The following is a 15,221-nucleotide window of genomic DNA, read 5'->3' as shown; positions in this document are numbered from 1 at the left end:
TTCCCTCTAACATTTTGTCCAGGCTCCTAAAAACCTGGGAATTTGCCAGCAGTTGTGGCTGTGTGTGGTGTGCAGGTGACTGAAGGCTCTGACCAACCTGCCAGAGACTGCTGCTCATCTGCCAGGAGCTCCAAGGCTTTTCTCCTTCCAGTTTGTTTCATGATTCCTTACAGCTCCCAGTACCCGAAGAGGAGCTTTTTTACAAGGGCATGGAGTGACAGGACAAGGGGGAATGGCTTCGGACTGACAGAGGGTGGATTTAGGTTGGAGATGAGGAAAACATTCTTGACTGAGGGTGGTGAAGCCCTGGCACAGGGTGCCCAGAGCAGCTGTGGCTGCCCCTGGATCCCTGGCAGTGTCCAAGGCCAGGCTGGACAGGGCTGGGAGCAGCCTGGGACAGTGGAAGGTGTCCCTGCCATGGCAGAAGGTGGAAAGAGATGGTCCCTCCCTTCCATAATTCTGTTATTCCACTGAATGATTCTCCAGCCCTTGCAGGTGGCTGGAGTATGTAACCTCCAGGTGGGAGACACGGATTTTAAATTCCAGCTCTGCATCCACCACAGGTTTCATCCTGGATTTAAGAAATTATCTATCACAATCAAAACTGAACCCAGAGAGCATCAGCAAAAAAATGTCCTAAACGGCTTCTTAACTTCTCTGAGACGTGTTTTCCTATTTTGTGCACCAGCTATTGCCTTGATTTGGGGCATTTTCTTAAAAAAAAAAAGAAAGAAAAAGCAGGAAAGGAAAATTACTTTCTGCTGAAGTGAATGCTTCTCTCCAGGTGTCGAAGACTGAGAGAAGGTGACAAAGAGGAGGTAGAGGCCAAAGATTGAATACAGGAGCTTAATAACAACTGGTTTTCCACTTTCCATCTGTAACAAAATGCCACCTGCTGCTCTCTTTTTATTTTTTTGTTTGTAAAATACTGGTTAAGAAGAAAGTTAAAAAAGTAGGTGACTGAGCAGCATTGCTAAAGCAAGAAAGATTAATGCAAAGCTGAAGTTACTACTTGTATATTATAGACTCAGACTGAGTTGGAAGGGACCCATAGGGATTGTAGCCGAGCTCCTGGGAAAAAAAAAAATAATAAATAGAATAGAATAGAAATTATATTTGTTATACTACATCTATTACAATTATATTTTAGTTCTGTTATATATTAATTATGTTTATTATATTCTCTTTATTATATTAGCTATGGAACCCCTTCCAGACAGTACCTTGAAAATCCCTGCCCACATGAACACTCTCCTTTCCAGAGTAATTTAGAGCACACAGTTAATTGAATCCTCTGGTGTTGCCACGGCTCCCTCCCGAGGGATGGAAAAGGCTCTTAGTCTAAATCAAAATTAGTCTTTAATATCAGCAAGAACAAACAAAGGAGCCCTCGGAGTTGGATGCATTTGATGAAAGGGGTTGATGTGTCACTCCTGATTTGGGCTAAGTGTGCTCCAACCCCGTTGACTCGGAGGAGGAGGCTTTGCTGGAGGAGATCATTATATCAAGAAGAAAAGCAGCTGCTCTTCAGCCAAATTAAGGATGTCCTCCCTCATCTCCCCTCTCCATGCTGCTCCGGGAGTCCTGCAGCTCTCCAGGAATGAAAAGCAGTTTCAGGGTCAGCCCTAATGAAGGGCTTGCACCATCCGTGGCTCCTGCTGCTGCTCAGTGATGGAATTCAACACAAAATGGGATTTTTTTTTTCTTTTCCACCCTTTTTTTTTTACTCAGGTGTCTTGATCCAAAAGCCTTTTGGTGTCCTTAGGTCCGAAATCTCTCCTGTGGCTGGCACAGGGCTGTGTTTCTTGCAGCAACAAACTGAGCTGGTTAGGGATGAGTGAGCTGGGCTGCCTGAAAATGTAAACAGCCTCAGAAAGTAAATAAATTGGGAAGTGGTTCAAGCCACAAATGGCAGTCAGAGCCTTTTCCTGCAAATAGCAGAGATTTTTATTTCACTGTGAAAGTGACATTCAAAGAATTGTTCTCTTGGGATTGGAAAAGAAGTTCTTCATTACAGGAAACAGGTCTGGATATGATTAAAAAGCTAAAGTGTTCTCCTTGGGGGTTTTTGTTTTGTTTTATTGAAGGGAAATTGAAAATCTGGCGATCTCCAGGCTGTCAATGAAGCAGAGATTACTCTAGTGGCTCCATTTATAAACTGACAAATGGAATATGGAGCAGACAATTACAGAGGTGCTGCCTTGCATTGGGCTCTAGAATCTCAGTTTTCTCAGTCCTTCATACTGTGTCAAAACAGGCCAAAACAAAAACATTTCTTGAAATATCGAACGTCAATGCTCTGGCTCTGCCCATGTAGATAGAAAATAACTTTTCTATCTCTCCAACAGGAATTCTGTAGTTCTCTGTGAGATTGTTTTGCAGTTCACTGCGTGTTCTTGGAAAGTCCTTTGGAAGAAGTGCTCTTGGAAAACTCTGAGCCTCAAAATCCAAGGAACATTTTGAACCTTTTTTTCCTCACAGACCCTGAGAGTGACTTCTGTTCTTTCCTCACCAGCTGAAGAGCTTAATCCAAGCATGGAAATAAAAATCAAATTCCAGAAAAATATTTTAAAATATCTTCTTAATGATCTCTTGCCAGCTTCATCCCTCTTCCCCTCCTTGAGCACTGCAAACTTTTCATTTCAAGCTGTTCTAACACTCAAAGGATGGATTACTGTGGGTAAGTTTTCCTTGGTAAATGGTTTCCAGAGAGATTTAGATTTCTTTAAGCTGCAAATTAGTGCTCCTTGAAATGCAAAGATAATTTTCTGGGGTTTCTTTTGGTTGAATCCAGCCCCAAAACTCCTTTCTGTCAGCGTGCATTGGATGCATTGCCAGCTCTGGGCAAACTGGCTCAGGACAGGCTGGGGAGGAGCTGCAGCCCTCCAAGGGAGGAAAAAGGGGAAACTGAGGCAGGAGAGGCTGGGTGTGCTGGAATCCTTTGGCTTCATGAATTCTGGAAATCAGAGCTGCTGCTTCTTCAGAGGCAACTGCTGTCATCATGGATGTACATGGATTGTCCAAACCTTGTACAGATGGGAGGGATGTGCTGGAGGGGTGTCCTTAGGAAATCTGCTCATCCTCCACCCCTTCTCTTCTCTGTGCACACCAGAATGGCCTGAGCAAGCATTTTCCAGATCACATGGCAGGGGAAAGGCACAGAAAAGGGCACAGGGAGGATTTGGTTTGGGAGTTACCCTTTGTCAGCACTTGGTTGGTACAGGAGCCCGATGTCATGGACTTGAGCCAAAGCAGTTTTTGCTGGGCACTTTCTGCAGCCACTGGGGTTAATCCTTAAAGCTGGTCCTGGCACAGGATGGAGCCTCTGACTCCTGTGACTCAGATGAGGCTCGAGGCTTAGACTGCCTCGCTTCACCAAAAAGAAACTGAATTTTTTTCCTTCAAATTAGGACTTGAGGGGGAAATGGTGAACCACAGTAGGTTACAGCTGACAAAACAGTAACAAAGCAAACCACCTCCTGAAACAGCAGCTACACCAGAAGCTGTCTCAGCTGGGGCAGCTCTCTGAAACTTTTAATTGGCACTTCTAAATCCCTGCTGCCCATCACAGCCATCCTGCCTTGGGACACAGCTCCCCTTTTCCAGCAGTGAGAGCAGGATGACTCCCTGACCATGGAATTACAGCCACAGTCATATCCCCATGTGTCCTGGACATTTCCCACATTTCTGCTTGTTCAGCAGCAAGAATTTCACCCCTTTGCCTGCAGAGAGTGAAGGCATTGATGGGGTTGGGATCAGTTTGGCTGGAAACACGTGGATGGGGGCTTTGACTCGTCCTGGTCTCATCTCCCAGGTCACAAGGGACAGGACAAGAGGAAACAACCCCAAGTCGTGCCAGGGGAAGTTTGGATTGGATACAGGTGAAAAGTTCTTCACCAAAAAGATTGTCAAGCCCAGGGAAGTGATGGAGTCCCCATCCCTGGAGGGATTTCAAAGCCATTTGGGGACATGGGTTTGTGGTGGTTGGCAGTGCTGGGGGAATTGGGTGATCTTAGAGGGCTTTTCCAACCCAAATGATTCCATAATTCTCCACATTGTTGCTCTGAGTACAATAGTATTCACTCAAAAATCTCAAGATAGACTCAACACAAAAGATTAGTCTTTTCAAGAGAAACCTTGCATCCAGAGCAAGGTGGAGCCACAAAAAGTGGAGCCACTTTTTGCTCCATGTGACCACCTGGGCACCTTTGGAAGTCCAAATTTACAGCAAGACTTTTCTCCTTCCGAAAGGTTCTGTAAAGCTTCCAGCTGCTTTTCCAGTCCTCTGGATTCTGCTGGGAACCTGCTCCACCACTGCCTGGGTGACCCCACTCGTCTGTCTTGGGTGAATCAGCAGCAGCAGCAGCAGCTCGGGTTTGCTGATAAGAGCTTTACATAGAAATGAGGCAAGAGAAGGTTGGGATGCACAGGTCTGATCTCTGCAATTGGTTCTTAATAGGAAATATGAGGAGGAAGCAGGGAGGCAAGGCTGTGCTGATGGATGAAGCAGGGCAGAGGGCACAGAACTCCTATATTTTTAATAGTTATTTATATTTATTATATAATACATTATAATATTATATATTATATTTAGATAGTATTAATATAATATAATATAATATAATATAATATAATATAATATAATATAAATAATTTTAATTTCTATTTTTTTCTTTTTATATATAATATATAGCTTATATATGTAGCTTATCTATATTATATTTTATATTTATATATTTATATTTATAGATATATATATTAATTTTATATATCTATATCTATAGATAGATAGATAGATAGATAGATATAAGCTTTACACACTTGGGGAAAACTAAGCCTGGTGAAACAGATTCTTCCTTGATGGTAAGTGTCTCAGATAGGGTGGGGTAAGAAGGGATAGGAGGGGTAGGAGCAGAGGAAGTCCCAGGGATGGGAAATCAGAGGTGTGAATTTCGTGAACTGTCCCCAGTGTCTCCTGCCCGTGGAGATGGGCACTCTGGGGGGCTGGGAGGGAGATTTCACAGCTAATTTGGGGCTGCAAAGCATGACATCAACGTGATGCCTCTTGCAGAGGGATCAGGGGGGTCTGCTCTGAAAGGGCAGCACCTCATTCAGCTCAGCAGTTCTGTGTGGCCAGGAGGAGATGCCTGAACAGGTTGAGAGGTGGTGAAAAAAAAATGAACTCCTAGTGCAGAATGGGCTACCAGAGCCCCCAGAAAGGCAGAAGAGGGTGGAAGATCAAGTGTGTGCCCTCCTGTGGGAGGGTTGTGTCCCTCAGCAGAAACACACATCTGGTGATGTGTTTCTGCCAGGCTGATAAACTGAGGCAGCTCCCAGAAAGGTTCAGCTAGCAGAGGAAAAGCTGGGAACAAGAGCAGGGAGAGGAGGACCTTGGTGTTTTGCCTTTGAGAGCAGCTCAGCCACCACAAACACAGACATGTAGTTTTAAGTATATAAAGTAAGAGCCACCCAAAGCTCAAGAGCAGATGGCCATGGCCTCCTTGCTAGCCACAGCTTGGCAAGTCAAAGAAAGAATATTTCGATAAGAAAAAATAAACAACCTTAAAAAAGCAATTAGACACATTCCAAGCTCCTTCTTTAGCTGTGTGGGCCAGAGACAAAAGACTCTTTACAATCTCAAAATCACCCTAACATTCAAAAACCCAAGAAACTGACAATCATCCATCTCCCTGATGTCCTTCAGAGTGGACAGAGGTGGCTCAGAGGGATGCAGCCTTCAGAAGAAAAGGCTTTTGCACAAATTTTCACTTTGTTCCCCTCTCAGTGCCTGGCCAGAAACCAACAATAACCCCAAAAAACTTTCTAAGGACATAGAAAGCTTAACTGAGAGAAAACAAAGGAGTTTCCAAATGGAAAGGTAGGATTCCATTTTTCAAAAGCTTCATTCCTTCAAAAGCTGGGTTCCAGCTCCCAGCTGAGCGCTGGCAGTGCTGGCTGCCCTCCCTGTTTGCTCCCCCATGGAGCAGCTTCCAACTCACTTATAAAATAACCCAGAATAACCCTGCTCCTGTGTCCATCTCCTCCAGGAGCACAATCACCTGCCCTTCAGCCTCTGCATTCCAGCCCCTCTGATTAATTTTTCTTCCTCCAGGCTGGTGTGGCAGCGAGGGCTCTCCCAGAGGAGCAGGAAAGCAGAGGGACTTCTCCAGAAGCTGCTCCCAACTTCTGTGTCCACCAAACCCCTGATGCCTTAAGTTTAACTTTCACATTTTCCAGATTCTGGACTGCCTTAGTGTGTGACTCTGAACTTCATCTAAAGTGTCAGCAAGTTCTCCTCACAGTGTAGTCAGACAAAACAATCCTTTTCCAGCCCCAGAACCACGGACACTGCTGCAGCTTCAGCCCCAAAAAGTGCAAACAACAGGAATTGAGGAGAGCAGCCTGGGAGGGTGGGACTGCACAACCTGGAGCTGTAATTGGACAATTAACCCCAATATGGAAATGGGCCAAATCTTATAAAAGTGTGAAAACTCATGGCTTGGGGTCCATCTTGGGTTGATCTTAGTTAGAGCCGCAGCTGGGCTCTTGCACTGCCCAAGGTGCATCCCTTGAAGGCCTTTTAATAAATCCCTCCTTTATTCCTTCAGCTCTGCCCAGCCTCTGCTCCCCTCTAGGCATTCCCCCTGCCATGCATGTGGCCAGGGAAGGATCTCCTCCTCATCCAGGGGTGCTCAGCAGCATTTTGTGAAGCCCTCAGAGAGCTGAGCCTCCCCTGGCATGGTGTAAGCAGGCAGATAAATGTCCTCATGCTTAAGAGCAGGGAATTAATCACATCTCCCAAATCCATCTTGGTAAACAAGCTCAAGCTTTACCTGGGAAATCTGAAATAATAAATCCCAGCTTTCCATTTGGAAACTCCTTTGTTTTCTTTCAGTTAAGCTTTCTATGTCCTTAGAAAGCTTTTTGGGGTTATTGTCTGTTTCTGGCCAGGCACTGAGAGTGGAACAAAGTGAAAATTTGTGCAAAAGCCTTTTCTTCTGAAGGCTGCATCCCTCTGAGCCACCTCTGTCCACTCTGAAGGACATCAGGGGGATGGATGATTGTCAGTTTCTTGGGGTTTTGAATGTTAGGGTGATTTTGAGATTGTAAAGAATCTTTTGTCTCTAGCCCACACAGCTAAAGAAGGAGCTTGGAATGTGTCTAATTGCTTTTTTAAGGTTGTTTATTTTTTCTTATCGAAATATTCTTTCTTTGACTTGCCAAGCTGTGGCTAGCAAGGAGGCCATGGCCATCTGCTCTTGAGCTTTGGGTGGCTCTTACTTTATATACTTAAAACTACATGTCTCTGTTTATGTATTTATTACTAATACCCATTACTCATGTTAGACTGTGAATCTCTACTTTGAAGCAATAGAAAAGTGTCACCGTTACACTAAGACATGGAGGACAAGATGAAGGAGAAGAAGGCTAGAACATGCTTAAATTCCTTTATTTTGACCTCTTGAATTATATTCTAAAAATCCCATCATTTTACTTTTCTACCTTTTGTTAGCTTAAATACTACACTACTGAAACTTTTGTGGGTTTTATATAAAATTGACAGCTTTTTTTACAGGCTAAAATCGAAGCTACATATGTTTTTAGATTTCATGTTAGGGTCTCCAAGACCCTGCCAGGGTCTTGAGGCAGCCAGGGCAGCCAGAGGGATGTCTTGGATTCCAACAGATGCTGAGGGATCTCTCAGAGCCTTCACCATGGCCACAGCTCTACCTCATCAGCTTCATCCTGAATTGAACCCCGATCCATGCACTTCCCAAAAACACTGTGGGGAGAGATGCTACAAAGGACCAAGGGGACAATCCATAAACCTTTGGGGAAAGTTTCACTGCAACAGGAGGTGTGGCAAGCCAGGAGCCTGCTCAGGGCTAAGAAGGTCTCCTCAGGGGATGGGAAGAGACCCCTGGCTGTTCTCTGAGACCAGGCTCTGCTCTCCCCATCTCCCAGCACATTTAACCCCAGAACTCTGTCTGGGTTTCATGTTCACAGGCTTTAACTGTGTGGGGAATGTGCTGCTTCTCCAGGTGTTGGGTTACTGCCTGTCCTCTGAAAGCAGGGACATTTCCTCAAGGTCAGGGGCTTCCTCTGCATTTATTTGGTCACCAAAGTGGTGCTGAGAAAAACCATCAGCAGAAAACCCGAGCTGATGTTGCTCACACATTTAGGGGTGGCTGTTTGCATTCTTTTTTTGTCTGAGGTCTTTCTTTGTCTTTTTTTTTTTTTTTAATCATCTTTCTTGGGCTCTTTGAAATGTGCCAAGAGGATGATTAATTGCAGGAAGCATCCAGGCTCCGGGCGTGATTTGCGTGTTAATCAGAGCAATCAGCACCGCTGAATCCTGTTACACCTGGCCATCAAAGCAGGGCACTAGGGAAGGGATGGAAGATGAGAAGATGAGAGCCATGGGCTTAGAGCTGGGGCAGCTGCAGGCAGCCCTGCAGGACAGGGAAGGCTCGATTTTACACCTGATTCATCACTGAGGTCCATCAGAGGATTCTGCTTATGGCTGGCAAAATGTGGCACTGAAGGGAAAACGTTGCCCTAAAAGCATTTCATTATTTCTCTCCTGACAGAAGCTGTCTGATGGGAAGTGCTTTGGGACACTGAGCCAAATTTTATGATGTCCTCAGTGATTTTGTGAAACCTTTGTTGCAGAAGAGCCACACGTTCAAAAGCAGCCCTCGGTGACTGTCGGTCCCTTGAACCCCAAAGGCAAAGGGTGACAGGATAGTTTGGGTTGGAAGGGACATTAAAGATTCCAAATCCCTGCTGTGAGGACACCTTCTCCTGTCCCAAGCCCTGTCCAACCTCACCTTGAACTTCCAGAGATCCAGGGGCAGCCTGTGCCAGGCCTTCATCACCTTCAGAGTGAGGAATTTTTCCCAATCTCCCTCCCATCCCTGCCCTCTGGCAGTGGGAGCCATTCCCTGTGTCCTGTCCCTCCATCCTTGTCCCCAGTCCCTCTCCCGCTCTCCTGGAGCCCCTTCAGGCCCTGCCAGGGGCTCTGAGCTCTCCCTGGAGCTTCTCCTCTCCAGGTGAACATTCCCAGCTCTCCCAGCTGTCAGAGTCCAGCACATCCCTCTGGCTGCCCTGGGTGTCTCAGGACCCTGGCAGGGGTCTCAGAGACCTTGGCAAGAAGTCAAAAACACCTGTGGCTTTGATTTTAGCCCATGGAAAAAGCTGCCAACTTTGTGTGAGGAATTACAAGTCACAAGGGTTTGAGTAGTGTGACATTTGAACTAACACAGGGTGGAAAAGTAGAATTTTGGGATTTTTAGAATGGGGTTCAAGAGAGTACAAGATGGAGGAATTTGGGACTGTCCTGACCTCCTTCTCCTTCATCTTGTCCTCCATGTCTTGGTGTGGTGGTGGCACTTTTCTGTTGGTTTAAGGTAGAGATTCACAGTCTGACATGGGTGATGGGAACTGGGGAAGAAATTGCAAACACAGACACGGAGTTTTGAGTAAATAAGGTGGGAGCCACTCGAGGCTCAGGGCAGAATGCCACGGCCTCCTTGCTAGCCAGAGCTCAGCAGGTCAGAGAAAGAATGTTTAGATGAGAAGAAATAAACAACCTTGGAAGTGCAATCAGACACATTCCAGGTCCCTCATTTGGCTGCTCGGGCTAAGGGAGGCAAAGACTCTTTGTGATCTCCTGGGGTCACCCTGACCCTCAGAACCCTGAGAGGAATCGACCAGCCTGGCTCCAGTGACTTCACTCAAAAACCAAATAGGAAGGGTGGCCACAGGCAGGTGTTATTTTCCTGAAGCTGGACACGTCTGGGCTAAGAGCAGTGATTTTCTGTGGGGGTTTTTCTTCCCACAGGTTCACTCCCTGCTCCAGATCTCAGTGCCCCTCTCCAGTTTCTGGCGTGAGCACAAAGCCACGTCTCATTGTGCTTAACCAGAACATCAGGTACAGCATCTGAGTACACAAGAGCTGGGAAATGAAGAGTTAAGAACTCACTCATTTTAACTATTTCCACAGTGTAACCACTTACATTACTTTTCTCGCTGAGAGGAAAAAAAACCTTTTCCCTGACTGCCAAATTCCAACTCAGATATTTCTCTGCATTTTTGTTGGGGTTTTAAAAATATTTTTAGTGTTTTGTGATTTTTTTTTCCTTCTTATGTAGATGAAGACTGGACTCCTGTCATTTAAACACCTGGATCAGAAAACTGTTTAATGTGTTGCATCCAAAGAGGAAAAAATTTAGGGTTAACCTTGTATAATGTGCTGTTTAATAACTCTGTTTCTGTGGTAGGAGAAGATTCCAGGGATGGGGCAGCCACAGCTTCTCTGGGCACCCTGTGCCAGGGCCTCACTCCCTCCCAGGGAAGAATTTCTTCCCCATATCCCATCAAAACCCGCCTTAAGTCAATTTAAAGCCACTTCCCCTTGTCAAAAGTTCCCCTCTAACTCTTCTGGGGATCCCTTTAGGTTCTGGAAGGTGCTTTAGCCCAGCTGTGGATTCACTCCTGGATTTTTCCTGTCAGCTGAGAGGGAAGAAAACCTCAAGCTTTAAACACCAAAGATTGGGATCTCAGGCAGGGGCTCTTGCCATGTGATGGAAGAAAGGAAGAGAACAGGGAAGAGCTGGGAAAATAAGTCAGAGCAGTGACCATCAGCTGCTGAGGTAGAAGCTGGCACTGACTCCAGCCCCATAAACCCTGATTTTTGTCCCATCTGGCTGGGCAGGACTCCAGCACCTGCAGGACCAGGACTTTAACTCCCCACCACACTCTTTCTCCAGGACATGGATGATTTTGTTTATGCCTGAAGCCACCCCTGGATATAAATGAGGCTTAGCCAGGCTGGGGGTGGTTTCTTCCTCTCTGGAACAAGTGACAGAACAAGAGAAAATCACCTCAAGGTGCACCAGGGGAGGTTTATTAGGAAGATATTAAGGCAAATTGAAATAAAAGTTGCAAGCAAAGGTTGCTGCAGAGAGAAGGCCTTCTCTTTTTTTATTTTTTTTTCCCTTTTTTTCTTGCTTTAGCATTTTTCTGCCACATTTTTGTGATTACTTTTAGTAATATCTTGCCTGGTCATTGTTACAAATCATCTTTACAAAAATAGCAGCAGCAACTTCTTGTGGCTGAGAAGTGGGATTTCAATAAATGAAAACCAGAGAAAAATCCCAAACCAAACCCCTGCTCTTAACCTCAGTGGCTTTGTGTTTATTTGTTTTATAAGAGTGGGAGATTCTCAGGGCAAAGCAGAATTTCTAAAATACATTTTGTAAAGACTTACAGACACATTTTGCAGAAAATTAAGTGTCTTATTTTATCAATCCCCACCCCAGGGTAGCAGCAATTGCCTCGCAGTCCCTGTGCAGTGCAATATAGCCAAATGAAGCTTCAAAAGCTTTTTCCTAAGGAGAAAACTGGGGGAAAAAAAACCAAACAAATCAGCTCCAGCAACTCTCAAAGGCATCTTTGTGTGGCAAAAAGCTGTATTTTTAGGTCAACTTGGCTAAATTGAAGGAGGTGGTTTGTGTGTTAAGTAGAAGTAATGCCTGGTTTTTAAGCTCAGCTGAGTTTGTAGAAGTCCAAAGCCATGCTGGCTGTTTTGGGTGCTGTTTGGAACTCGGGATGAGTGGCCACCAGTGAGAGACAACTGCTTGGTCCTCAGTATTTAATTAGAAATGTGTTTCTGCAAGGGGTGACTGCAAAACTGTTCCTTTTTGCCCCTCTTTTCTCACGGAACAGTGATTATTTAATATTTTAATGGAGTAAAATGGATTGTTTTGGATGATAAATCACAGCTGCATAGGCCAGCAGTTAATGCCAGGCTGGGTATCAGCTGCGTGTCAGGGGAAAAGGGAATTTGGGGCTGGATCAGGAACACAGCAGGGTTTGCTCTGCCCCATCCCCAAGGGAGAGCATCAGCATTGATGGCAGTGAACAAAAGAATGGGGTAAAACACGGGAGAAGCTGTGGGCAGATGGAGGATCCCCAAATTACAGCTTCCCTGGACTGGCACAGACTCGGGCTCTGCAGTGCTGGGATGACCCCAAGAGTGTAAAACCCCAAGTTTTCCCAGCCCATGCAGCCAGGGAAGGAGTCTGAATGTGTAGGATTGGCTTCCCAAGGTTGTTTATTCCTCCTTATCTATAACATTCTTTCTCTGACCTGCCCAGCTCTGTCCAGCAGGTCGGCCATGGCATTCTGCCCCTCACCTCGGGCGGTGTTTATATTTTATATCAAAAGTTACATATAGTCTGTGTGAAAAATGTATATTTTATGATTGGCTTTTGCAAAATATTACAATGAATATTACATGTGTAATGTTAGAAAGTTATGCTGTATTAATTCTCTTAAGTTGTGTGTTAAATGTATTTTTAGATTATAACACAATGTTACCTATACTATGTAAAATACTTTTTAACTAACTCAAGAAAAAGATGAGATACTCAAGAAACTCTTCACACAGAGATAACAGCGACAGGGCACATAAAGAGTTGCAGCCTCCTTATTGGAAAAGACAAACATTCTTCCATCTTCTCTCCATCTTTATAGAACCACCAGGATTAAGGGGAAGAAGTTGACAAAACCCAGAAAAGTTCTTAATTTGCAAGGAATTTATGCATCACGTATGAGATATATGAATATGCAACAGGCTATTGCTTTTAAGGTTATTCCTTTATTCACAAGGTATACTTTTTGTAACTTAGTGTCTGAGAGCATCCAGACATCTGTAATTCTTTGCTTTTTATTGTCTTATAATTGTCCTAACTCTGAAGTTTTATTACTCTAATTGTAGTACTATTTTATAACCATTTTATTATTATTAAACTTTGAAAATTTTAAAAACCAAGTGATTGGCATTTTTCAAAGTCTGTTTACAATATCTATTATCTATGTTAGACAGTGTGCCTCTACCTTAAACCAATAGAACAGTATCACCATCACACCAAGACATGGAGAAGAAGGAGAAGTTCAGGACACGCCCAAATCTCTCCATTTTGACCCCTTGACTACATTCTAAAAACTCCAAAATTCTACTTTTTCACCCTGTGTTAATCCAAATATCACACCACTCAAACCCTTGTGGCTTGTAATTTCTCATACAAAATTGGCAGCTTTTTCCAAGGGCTAAAATCAAAGCCACAGGTGTTTTTGACTTTCTGCCAGGGGCTGGAAACAGTCAGGGCAGCCAGAGGGATATCCTGGACTCCAACAACACAGGGATTTCCTGTGGGGACACTTTGTAAAGGCTCATGCCACTGGATCAGAATCCCAGAATGGTTTGGATTGGAAGGGATGTTAAACATCATCTTTAATTCCCACCCTCTGCCACAGTCAGGGACACCTCCCACTAAACCAGGCTGCTCCAAGCCCCATCCAACCTGGCCAGAAAGAGAATTCAGGGGGAGAGAAAGGGAAAAAAAAATTAAATGGACTGAGGCAAGATAGAAGGGGAAGCAAGTAAGGCTTGGTTTTTCCAGCAGGAAAAAGGATTTCTCACGTGTTGCTCTTCTCTGGAATGATGAAATGAGGTGCTCAAAGGCTGAGACAAAGAGGGAATTACATCTAGGACCAATCAAATATTGGGCCTAAGGACTTGCAGCTGTGTCAGTGGGGGTTAGGTTGGATGTCAGGAAAATGTTCTGTCCCCAGGGAGGTGCTGGGCACTGCCCAGGCTCCCCAGGGAATGGGCACAGCCTGAGGCTGCCAGAGCTCCAGGAGGGTTTGGACAATGCTCCCAGGCACAGGGGGGATGGTTGGGGGGTCCAGCAGAGGGCCAGGAGCTGGATTTGATGATGCCTGAGTCTCCCTTCCAGGCCAGGATATTCTAAGATTCCGTGGGATATGTGCTGCTTTCACCAAGTGCCCTGTCCACCCTGGTTTTATTTTCGTGTCCCTGACTGAGCCTTCCCGCAGGAATTCTCTGGGTGAGCTGTTCCCACAACGTGTCAGTAGGTGGCAAAAAGCTACAACCCTCGTGCTAAGCAAGAAATATGTATTTTTTTCCTACCTCTTGGAAGAGCTGGAGGGATCTGTGGGACATCCCTGTGGCATCAGTGGAGGTGGATTGTTCTCCCACTGGGACAGAGATCCCTGCACCAGCCCTGCTGCCAGGGAGAGCCATCAGAACCCAGGATCAGAGCAGCTAAAGAAACTCAAACAGGAGCTGCCTCTTCCTCTTAATTCATCACAGGACCCTTGTGCCACTTCTTGACCTTTCTCAGGAGTTACTTAAAGGAAGCTGGGAGCTGTGGGGGTGTGGGAAAACAGCAGCTTTGGCAGAGCGGTCTGAGGATACCTGGTGAGGCAAACAAAAACCTGCCACGCTTGGTGTTTTTTCAAGCTGGTGATAAAACTTTAATCTTCGTGTACAGCCTGAAACGGAGCTGCTCAAGTCGCTGCTCCTGGGGGCTTTTCTCTGCAGCTTTGTGTAAGCAGATTGCAGCAATCCCAGTGGCCTGTCACACACCTTCCAGGGCAGATAAAGGGTTTAGTAAGTGTGAAAAACACCAATCGCTTGTTTTTTAGAATTTTTTTGAAAGTTTAATAATAATAAAATGGTTATAAAAATAGTAATACAATTAGAGCAATAAAAATTTAGAGTTAGGACAATTATAAGACAACAAAAAGCAACGAATTATGGATATCCAGATGTTTTTGGGCACTAAGCTGCCAAAAACATGCCTTGTGAACAAAGGAATAACCTTAAAAGCAATAGCCTGTTGCATATTCACATGTCTTATACATGATGCATAAATTCCTTGCAAATTAAGAATTTTTCTGGGTTTTGTCAACTTCTTCCCCTTAATCCTGGTGGTTCCATAAAGACAGAGAGAAGGTGGAAGAATGTTTGTATTTTCCAATAAGGAGGCTGCAACTCTTTATGTGCCCTGTTGCTGTTATCTCTGTGTGAAGAGTTTCTTGAGTATCTCAGTTCTTTCTTGAGTTAGTTAAAAAGTACCTTACATAGCATAGTTTCTATTTTAACATTGTGTTATAACCTAAAAATACATTTAACACACGACTTAAGAGAATTAATACAGCATAACTTTCTAACATTACACATATAATATTCATTGTAATATTTGCCAAAAGCCAATCATAAAATATGCATTTTTCACAATAAGGGTGCTGGATGTATCCCTGGTGGGGCTTTCCCTGCTTTTGAACGCCTGTGTGCATGGGGAAGGAGGATGTTGTGTGATGCTGGAGACTCACATTCCTGAGGAGGT

Source organism: Lonchura striata, chromosome 5 (assembly GCF_050655825.1).
Source record: "Lonchura striata isolate lonStrDom1 chromosome 5, ASM5065582v1, whole genome shotgun sequence".
NCBI classification, from domain to species: domain Eukaryota; kingdom Metazoa; phylum Chordata; class Aves; order Passeriformes; family Estrildidae; genus Lonchura; species Lonchura striata.
The sequence above is the reverse complement of the archived record's forward strand: the minus strand, read 5'-3'. Positions refer to the sequence as shown.